This window comes from Neoarius graeffei, chromosome 16, assembly GCF_027579695.1.
Source record: "Neoarius graeffei isolate fNeoGra1 chromosome 16, fNeoGra1.pri, whole genome shotgun sequence".
In the NCBI taxonomy this organism is placed as follows: domain Eukaryota; kingdom Metazoa; phylum Chordata; class Actinopteri; order Siluriformes; family Ariidae; genus Neoarius; species Neoarius graeffei.
The window spans coordinates 9,114,708-9,123,593 of NC_083584.1; the positions used below are offsets into that span (position 1 = coordinate 9,114,708).

At 42.1% G+C, this 8,886-nt stretch overlaps 1 pseudogene; it reads right to left on the reverse strand.

Moving 5' to 3' along the window:
* Positions 1-1,438: 1,438 nt before the first annotated feature.
* Positions 1,439-5,968, reverse strand: LOC132901037 (piggyBac transposable element-derived protein 4-like; annotated as a pseudogene).
* Between the last annotated feature and the right edge of the window lie 2,918 nt (positions 5,969-8,886).

The following is an 8,886-nucleotide window of genomic DNA, read 5'->3' on the forward strand; positions in this document are numbered from 1 at the left end:
AATGATTTGCTGATGCATGCAGCTGAAGGTGCACAACTTTGCATTAAGTGTTTTATTTATGAACATGAAACCTTACGCTGCTGCTTTAAATTCAGGAACCACTTATATTGCTCATATACTGTGCAAAAGTCTTGGTACCTCCTTTTTTTTGGTAAGTACAAACTTTGTAATAGATTTTTATTTCAGAATGTTGACATTATCAAGGTTTGTACAAAAACATTTTAGATTTCCAATCATTAGTTTTCCAGCACAAAATTAAAATGTTACAGAAAGATGTCAGTAAAGAAAGCAGCATATTGGGTAAGAGACACTTTTCAGACATAATAATAATAATAATAATAATAATAATAATAATAATAATAATAATGAAGGCTGCTGGGTTTTGTGCAAGTGTTAGGCACATGTAAAGACATGCTATACGCCAAAATCGTCGTCTTCTTCACCTGTCCAGTGTGTTCTGGGTTGGGTCCCTTGGCTACATAAGTACAGCCAGCTAGCCACTCCTTGCTTTTGGTCAAGTAGCCTAACTGCATGTCTTTGGACTGTGGAGGAAACCCACACAGACAGAACATACAAACTCTACACAGAAAGGCCCTCGTCGGCCATGAGGCTCGAACCCAGAACCTTCTTGCTATGAGGCAACAGTGATAACCACTACACCACTGTGCCACCTGTACAGATGGCTTAAAAACAGTGAAATTAAATGTTTCAACATTAAAAAAAATTACTATAAGCAGCAAGCCATAATAAATGAAACAAAGTCAATATTTGGTGTGAGACGACCCTTTGCTTTTAAAAAAAAATAGTAGTCTCAGGTCCAGTGAGTGCAATTTTATGCGGAAATGAGCTGTAGGTTTTACTGAGCATCTTACAGAACCAGCCCCAGTTCTTCTGGACACTTTGACTATCACACTCACTTCTTCATTTTGCACCAAAACCCAGTAGCCTTCATTATGTTTTCTTTTTTAATCGGAAAAGTGCTCTTTTATCTAATATGCTGCTCAGATACACACTTTTTGTTTTTCTGTAACACTTAATTTTGCGCTGGAAAACAAACATTTGGAACTCTAAAATGTTTTTGTAATGTTTTGACTCAATAATGTAGAAGTCATAAAATAGAAATCTATAACAAAGTTTGTATGAAATAAAGGGTGCCTAATACTTTTGCACAATATTGTATATAATAGTAATGTTTGTTGTTTTATAGTCTGGAAGTTGTTTTGTGTCTTAAACTAACACAAAAACCATTAGTCACCACCAAAGTTTTATTTAACACTCTTTAGCTGCGAACAATGCCTCAGAGTAGTGGTTAACATGAATAACTACATTCAAAATACAAAAAGGCACTGAAAATTTATAACAAAATGAATGTTATGTAAAAAAGAAAGGGAAAACTAGAGACCAAACTCCTCAACATGGTATGTGTGTGTGTGTGAATTCATGGACATGAGTGGCATTTGACACTCAGGTCAGAGTGGGCCTTGCAAACGTAGCAATCACATTTGCAGCATCTCAGGCTTGTTTTATTGTCTCTAGGGGCACAGAGCTCACAGCGCTTCCTTTTCTGCCCCTGTTCTTTTTGGGGGAGAGCGGCCAGGGCAGCGGCTGGGGCTTGCACACTCCTAACCAGGCTGGCAAAGGCTGGTGTGCGGGGAATGTGCTGGTGCCATTGAATAAGAGGAGTCACCAAAGCTTTCCCCAGCTCTGCTAGGAAGAATCTCCTCTTGAAACACTTACCCCGATTCCAGGTTGGGTCAATCGCTGTCCACACCACATATGCGTTGCATGCAGACACATCAAGGATGTTGTGGAACACTGCCACAGGCCAGCAGGCTGTCATTCGCTTGCAGGTGTATGTACCAGTAAGCTGCAATGAAAGGAACAACAAATAAGATAATGGAAACAATATTGTATCTGTCTTACACAAAATCCTAAAATATATATTTAGGCACTGCCTAAAAGTGGAGCTCCCATCTGTTTCTGGGTTGTAGAATTTTCTTATATCATAGCCACTCTCTTTTGTTTTATTTCTTTACTGGCTATCACTGGCCACGAGGCGGTGTGTATGACTGGTAATTACTAACACTGACCACTAGGCGGTGTGTATGACTGGTACTGTGGGTGGTAAAAAAGAGCAACTGGACTTGCTTGAAGATTCTTGAAGACGTTTCACCTCTCATCCAAAAGGCTTCTTCAGTTCTGTCTGACTAGTAGGGAGTATCTGGTATTTATCCTCTCATGGATGAAAAGCTCATCTAAGGTGTCGTTGAGTCATGCTGTTGGTGTGGGTCACTGGGGGCTGGATGTGAACGGCCTCGAGAGTCGTTAGGGTGATCAATGGATTGCCCGTTAAGGTGATCAATGGAATGCTGATTCTCTCTGTCCTCTTGTGAGTCACTGAAAACAGCTGGGTTTTGGTGTGCATTCAGTTGTCTGGGAAGTGTGCCAAGGACTGCATTGTAGGTGGCTGATAAATGATGTCTTAGACCCCCACCTCTGTTCAGTGATGGCCGTTCCAGGTTGACAAAAATGGCTTCTTTAACTCCTCTCTCATACCAACGATCCTCTCTGGCTAAAATGCGTACGTTGCAATCCTGAAATGAGTGTCCTTTGTTGTTAAGATGAAGGTAGACAGCAGAGTCCTGGCCTGAGGAACTGGCTCTCCTGTGTTGAGCCATACGCCTGTGAAGCAGTTGTTTTGTTTCCCCAATATACGTGTCCGTGCATTCTTCACTGCACTGAATTGCATACACTACGTTGTCCTGTTTGTGCCTGTCTATTCTGTCCTTAGGGTGGACCAGTTTCTGCTTCAGGGTGTTACTGGGTCTGAAATGTACTGGAATGTTGTGTTTGTAGAAGATCCTCCTGAGTTTCTCAGATAGACCAGAAATGTAGGGAATGACAATGTTCTTGTGTTTGTTCCTGTTATCCTCCTTGTCCGTTATGTTCCTTTTTCTGCTCTTGAAGAAAGACCAGTTGGGATACCCACAGTTCGGAAGTGCTTTCTTGATGTGATTCTGCTCCTTCTCTTTTCCCTCTACTGTTGTAGGGATGTTCTGAGCCCTGTGTTGCAAGGTCCTAATGACCCCCAATTTGTGTTCCAGTGGGTGGTGAGAGTTGAAGAGTAGGTACTGGTCTGTGTGTATGGGTTTCCGGTAGACCTCGATGCTAAGGCTTCTGTCTTGTCTAATGTGTACATCACAATCCAAGAAGGCTAGATTATTCCCACTGACGTCCTCCTGAGTGAAATTGATGTTGATATCCACTGCATTGATGTGCTTAGAGAAGGCTTCCACTTCATGGGTTTTGATTTTAACCCAGGTGTCATCCACATATCTGAACCAGTGGCTGGGAGCAACTCCTGAAAAAGTGGTCAAAGCTTTATGTTCCATTTTCTCCATGTAAAGATTGGCCACAATAGGGGACACTGGTGAGCCCATGGCACATCCATGCTTCTGTCTGTAGAAACTTTCATTAAACTGGAAATAAGTGGTAGTCAGGCAGAGGTCAAGCAGGGTGCAAATCTGGTCCGTGGTGAGGTTTGTTCTATCCAGTAAGGTGTTGTCTTGAAGGAGTCGTTTTCTAACAGATTCGACTGCTTCTGTGGTGGGAATGCAGGTGAAAAGAGAAGTGACATCGTAAGAAACCATGGTTTCATCTAAGTCTAGTTTGAGGTCTGCAACGTTAGTAGTAAAATCTTGGGAGTTTTTGATGTGATGTAGCGTATTCCCAACAAGAACATTGTCATTCCCTACATTTCCGGGCTATCTGAGAAACTCAGGAGGATCTTCTACAAACACAACATTCCGGTACATTTCAGACCCAGTAACACCCTGAAGCAGAAACTGGTCCACCCTAAGGACAGAATAACCAGACACAAACAGGACAATGTAGTGTATGCAATTCAGTGCAGTGAGGAATGCACGGAATCGTATATTGGGAAAACAAAACAACCGCTTCACAGGCGTATGGCTCAACACAGGAGAGCCAGTTCCTCAGGCCAGGACTCTGCTGTCTACCTTCATCTTAACAACAAAGGACACTCATTTCAGGATTGCAACGTACGCATTTTAGCCAGAGAGGATCGTTGGTATGAGCGAGGAGTTAAAGAAGCCATTTTTGTCAACCTGGAACGGCCATCACTGAACAGAGGTGGGGGTCTAAGACATCATTTATCAGCCACCTACAATGCAGTCCTTGGCACACTTCCCAGACAACTGAATGCACACCAAAACCCAGCTGTTTTCAGTGACTCACAAGAGGACAGAGAGAATCAGCATTCCATTGATCACCTTAACGGGCAATCCATTGATCACCCTAACGACTCTCGAGGCCGTTCACATCCAGCCCCCAGTGACCCACACCAACAGCATGACTCAACGACACCTTAGATGAGCTTTTCATCCATGAGAGGATAAATACCTGATACTCCCTACTAGTCAGACAGAACTGAAGAAGCCTTTTGGATGAGAGGTGAAACGTCTTCAAGAATCTTCAAGCAAGTCCAGTTGCTCTCTTTTACCACCCACAGTTACTATGACCTGGATGACTGAGAATCTTCACAGACATGTATGACTGGTAATTACTAACACTGACCACTAGGCGGTGTGTATGACTGGTAATTACTAACACTGACCACTAGGCGGTGTGTATGACTGGTGGTACATGTACACGGACAAACCACAAAAAATCGACTCGATGGGTTTACCATTTTTTCTTAGGTATGGTGCTCCGCTGGAGCTCCGCTATGATTCGCATATATAAAAATAAAATAAAACGCATGATGGATGAAACTACACATTACCTTAATCAAGGCAGTCAATGCCTCCTTTGTTCCTGTTGTAGTCCTGGATCATTAGGGGCTTCCTGTCCTCTGTGATGCTGACAGTGGTGTCTTCGTGTAGCGTGCTCATCAGGATGACATTTCTATTTTTCTTGGGCACATATGACACAAGAGTGTGTGTGTCAGTGAAAGCAAATTTTGATGACAGTGCTTCTCTTCCTCTGGTCGATACCAGTGCAGGGGGAAGTTCAGGCTTGTTCTTCCTCACTGTCCCTACCATGGTGAGCTTTCTTTTCATTAGCTCCTGACCAAGACCATATGATGTGAAGAAGTTGTCACATGTGATATTATGCCCTTGGAGACCAGTTGTCATGTCCAGCACAACACTCATGCCCTGGTTTTTTCGGCCCTTCCAGTACTGGGTTTCCCCATGTATACCTGCATATTCCAGGCATAGCTGCTCCTGGAGTCACATGCTGCCCAGATCTTTATTCCATACTTCCCTGGTTTGCTTGGAATGTACACCTTGAAGGAACAGCGACCTCTGAAAGGAACCAGGCGCTCATCAACTATCACCTCAGGGCCTGGATTGTACATCAGTGGTAGGCGCTCCACCCACCTGTCCCAAACATTCCTGATGGCGGCCAGTTTGTCATTTCACCAGCGAATGCGTTGTGTATCTCTGTTATCAAATCGAATAATTCTTGAGAGGAGATGAAACTGTTGTAAGGACATAGTTGCCCGGAATATAGGCCTGCCAGACTTTGCATCCCATAGACTTTTTGTAGCCTCATTGTTTGAGCGATATACTCTTGCTAGAATCAACAGACCTATGTAGGCTTGGAGGTCTACCAGGTCTAATTCTCTTCAGGTGTCCCCAAACACACGCTTCCCCTCCAGGTTTGTCATCTCCAGTATAATTCCCTCAATGGACTCTGGTAAAAAGAGTTGGAAGCTGGACTTGATGTCATCCACACGAGATGGCCCTGGCGTCATCTTTATGATGTTTTCCACTCTCGCTCTACTTCCTCTGTCCTGGAGGGATGAAGACCAGAGCAAGTCTCCACTCTTGGACTGGAATGTCTCCTCAGGTGCCTGTTCTTCAGGTGCCTCTCCCGTCTGTTGACTGGTCAGTCTCCTCAAAGTCTGGATCAAAATCAGTGTTGTCTTCCACTTCTGAGACATCCTCCTCTATCTCTGGTTCAACTTCATTGCCCTCTTCATCTTCTTCTAAAATCAGGTCCAGAGCCTCTCTGACAGATAACCACGTGGCCAGTCGCCTACTCATTGTGTTCAGAGTAAAAGGAGTGCAAGGCAAATATCAAGCTATATTTTGGGGGTCTGTGTGAAGATTTGAGACATTGTTTAGTCTGGAAGGTGTAGTTCACATGGGGTGGGGGGTAGGCACAAAAGCACGGGAAAGAGTTGGGTTCACATAACAGACACCTGTCCAGTCTGTGTGTAGATATGGTATATTGTTTCATCAGGAAGTTGGTTCACGTGGGAGGATTGGCATATAAGCGCGGGAAAAAAGAGATGTGTACCCACAAAAGACATTGTTCAGTCTGAAATGTGTGGGGTGTGTGTGTGTGTGTGTGTGTGTGTGTCTGTGTTGGGGTGGTGTGCATGGAGATGTTTTCTCATCTGATAGATGAATATAATCTGGATACCCATTCATTTCCTATGGTGGTCACTTTTGACCGGGAACACCACAGGTGTAACAAGGTTGACTAAAACACTGAAAATTCAATGTAAGTGGTGATCATCACTTTTATATGTTCAAGTACACAGTGTGGAGGATATCATAAGGTCTTGAGGCAATCAGATGTAAAAAACAATATTTGTGAGTGTTTTAAGTTGTAAATCAGTCACATTTGACCCGAACATGACAGGACAGTCACACTGTGCTGAACTCGTGCTCTCAGGACACAGAAGTTGGACGTCTCTCATGTAAAAGGTTTCAAAATAATAATAGTAGTAATAATAATAAAAGCTGGAGTGCACTGAGAACATTGACTTAATGATATAAGGATGTCTTTAAACATCTTTTATCCTTAATGACGAGTAAATTGTTCTGTCTGATAACAGCACCGGATTAAACACTAAAGGAAAACCCTCCCACTGGCGAGATCCTGATGCACACACCTTGTCTAGAGCTTTCTGGACAGCATCCTGATTTAAAAATAAAACCCCAACCCTGCCTGCTTTCATCCCGTGTCTGTATTTATATTCGTTTATCCCTTACAAAAAAAAAAAAATTATTCAAGTGTGCTTCTATTACACTTCTTTTAAACTAAAAACAAGAGAGTATGCTTTCAGTTTACTTTTTAATTACTTATCAGAGATATACTTAATAAAGTTATACGTAGGTATACTTGGCTTAGACTGAAAAGTACAGTCGTGCTTGAAAGTTTGTGAACCCTTTATAATTTTCTATATTTCTGCATAAATATGACCTAAAACATCATCAGATTTTCACACAAGTCCTAAAAGTAGATAAAGAGAACCCAGTTAAACAAATGAGACAAAAATATTATACTTGGTCATTTATTTATTGAGGAAAATGATCCAATATTACATATCTGTGAGTGGCAAAAGTATGTGAACCTCTAGGATTAGCAGTTAATTTGAAGGTGAAATTAGAGTCAGGTGTTTTCAATCAATGGGATGACAATCAGGTGTGAGTGGGCACCCTGTTTTATTTAAAGAACAGGGATCTATCAAAGTCTGATCTTCACAACACATGTTTGTGGAAGTGTATCATGGTATGAACAAAGGAGATTTCTGAGGACCTCAGAAAAAGCGTTGTTGATGCTCATCAGGCTGGAAAAGGTTACAAAACCATCTCTAAAGAGTTTGGCTCCACCAATCCACAGTCAGACAGATTGTGTACAAATGGAGGAAATTCAAGACCATTGTTACCCTCCCCAGGAGTGGTCGACCAACAAAGATCACTCCAAGAGCAAGGCGTGGAATAATTGGCGAGGTCACAAAGGACCCCAGGGTAACTTCTAAGCAACTGAAGGCCTCTCTCACATTGGTTAATGTTAATGTTCATGAGTCCACCATCAGGAGAACACTGAACAACAATGGTGTGCATGGCAGAGTTGCAAGGAGAAAGCCACTGCTCTCCAAAAAGAACATTGCTGCTTGTCTGCAGTTTGCTATAGATCATGTGGACAAGCCAGAAGGCTATTGGAAAAATGTTTTGTGGATGGATGAGACCAAAATAGAACTTTTTGGTTTCAATGAGAAGCGTTATGTTTGGAGAAAGGAAAACACTGCATTCCAGCATAAGAACCTTATCCCATCTGTGAAACATGATGGTGGTAGTATCATGGTTTGGGCCTGTTTTGCTGCATCTGGGCCAGGATGGCTTGCCATCGTTGATGGAACAATGAATTCTGAATCATGCCAGCAAATTCTAAAGGAAAATGTCAGGACATCTGTCCATGAACTGAATCTCAAGAGAAGGTGGGTCATGCAGCAAGACAACAACCCTAAGCACACAAGTCATTCTACCAAAGAATGGTTAAAGAAAAATAAAGTTAATGTTTTGGAATGACCAAGTCAAAGTCCTGACCTTAATCCAATCAAAATGTTGTGGAAGGACCTGAAGTGAGCAGTTCATGTGAGGAAACCACCAACATCCCAGAGTTGAAGCTGTTCTGTACGAAGGAACGGGCTAAAATTCCTCCAAGCCGGTGTGCAGGACTGATCAACAGTTACCGGAAACATTTAGTTGCAGTTATTGCTGCACAATGGGGTCACACCAGATACTGAAAGCAAAGGTTCACATACTTTTGCCACTCACAATTATGTAATATTGGATCATTTTCCTCAATAAACAAATGATCAGGTATAATATTTTTGTCTCATTTGTTTAACTGGGTTCTCTTTATCTACTTTTAGGACTTGTGTGAAAATCTGATGATGTTTTAGGTCATATTTATGCAGAAATATAGAACATTCTAAAGGATTCACAAACTTTCAAGCACCACTGTATATAGAAAAGTCGACGTATATTAAGCTTATACTAAAACTTTTGATCAAGATATACTTAACAAAAGTGTAATAAAGTATTAAAATATTTGTGCCTGATG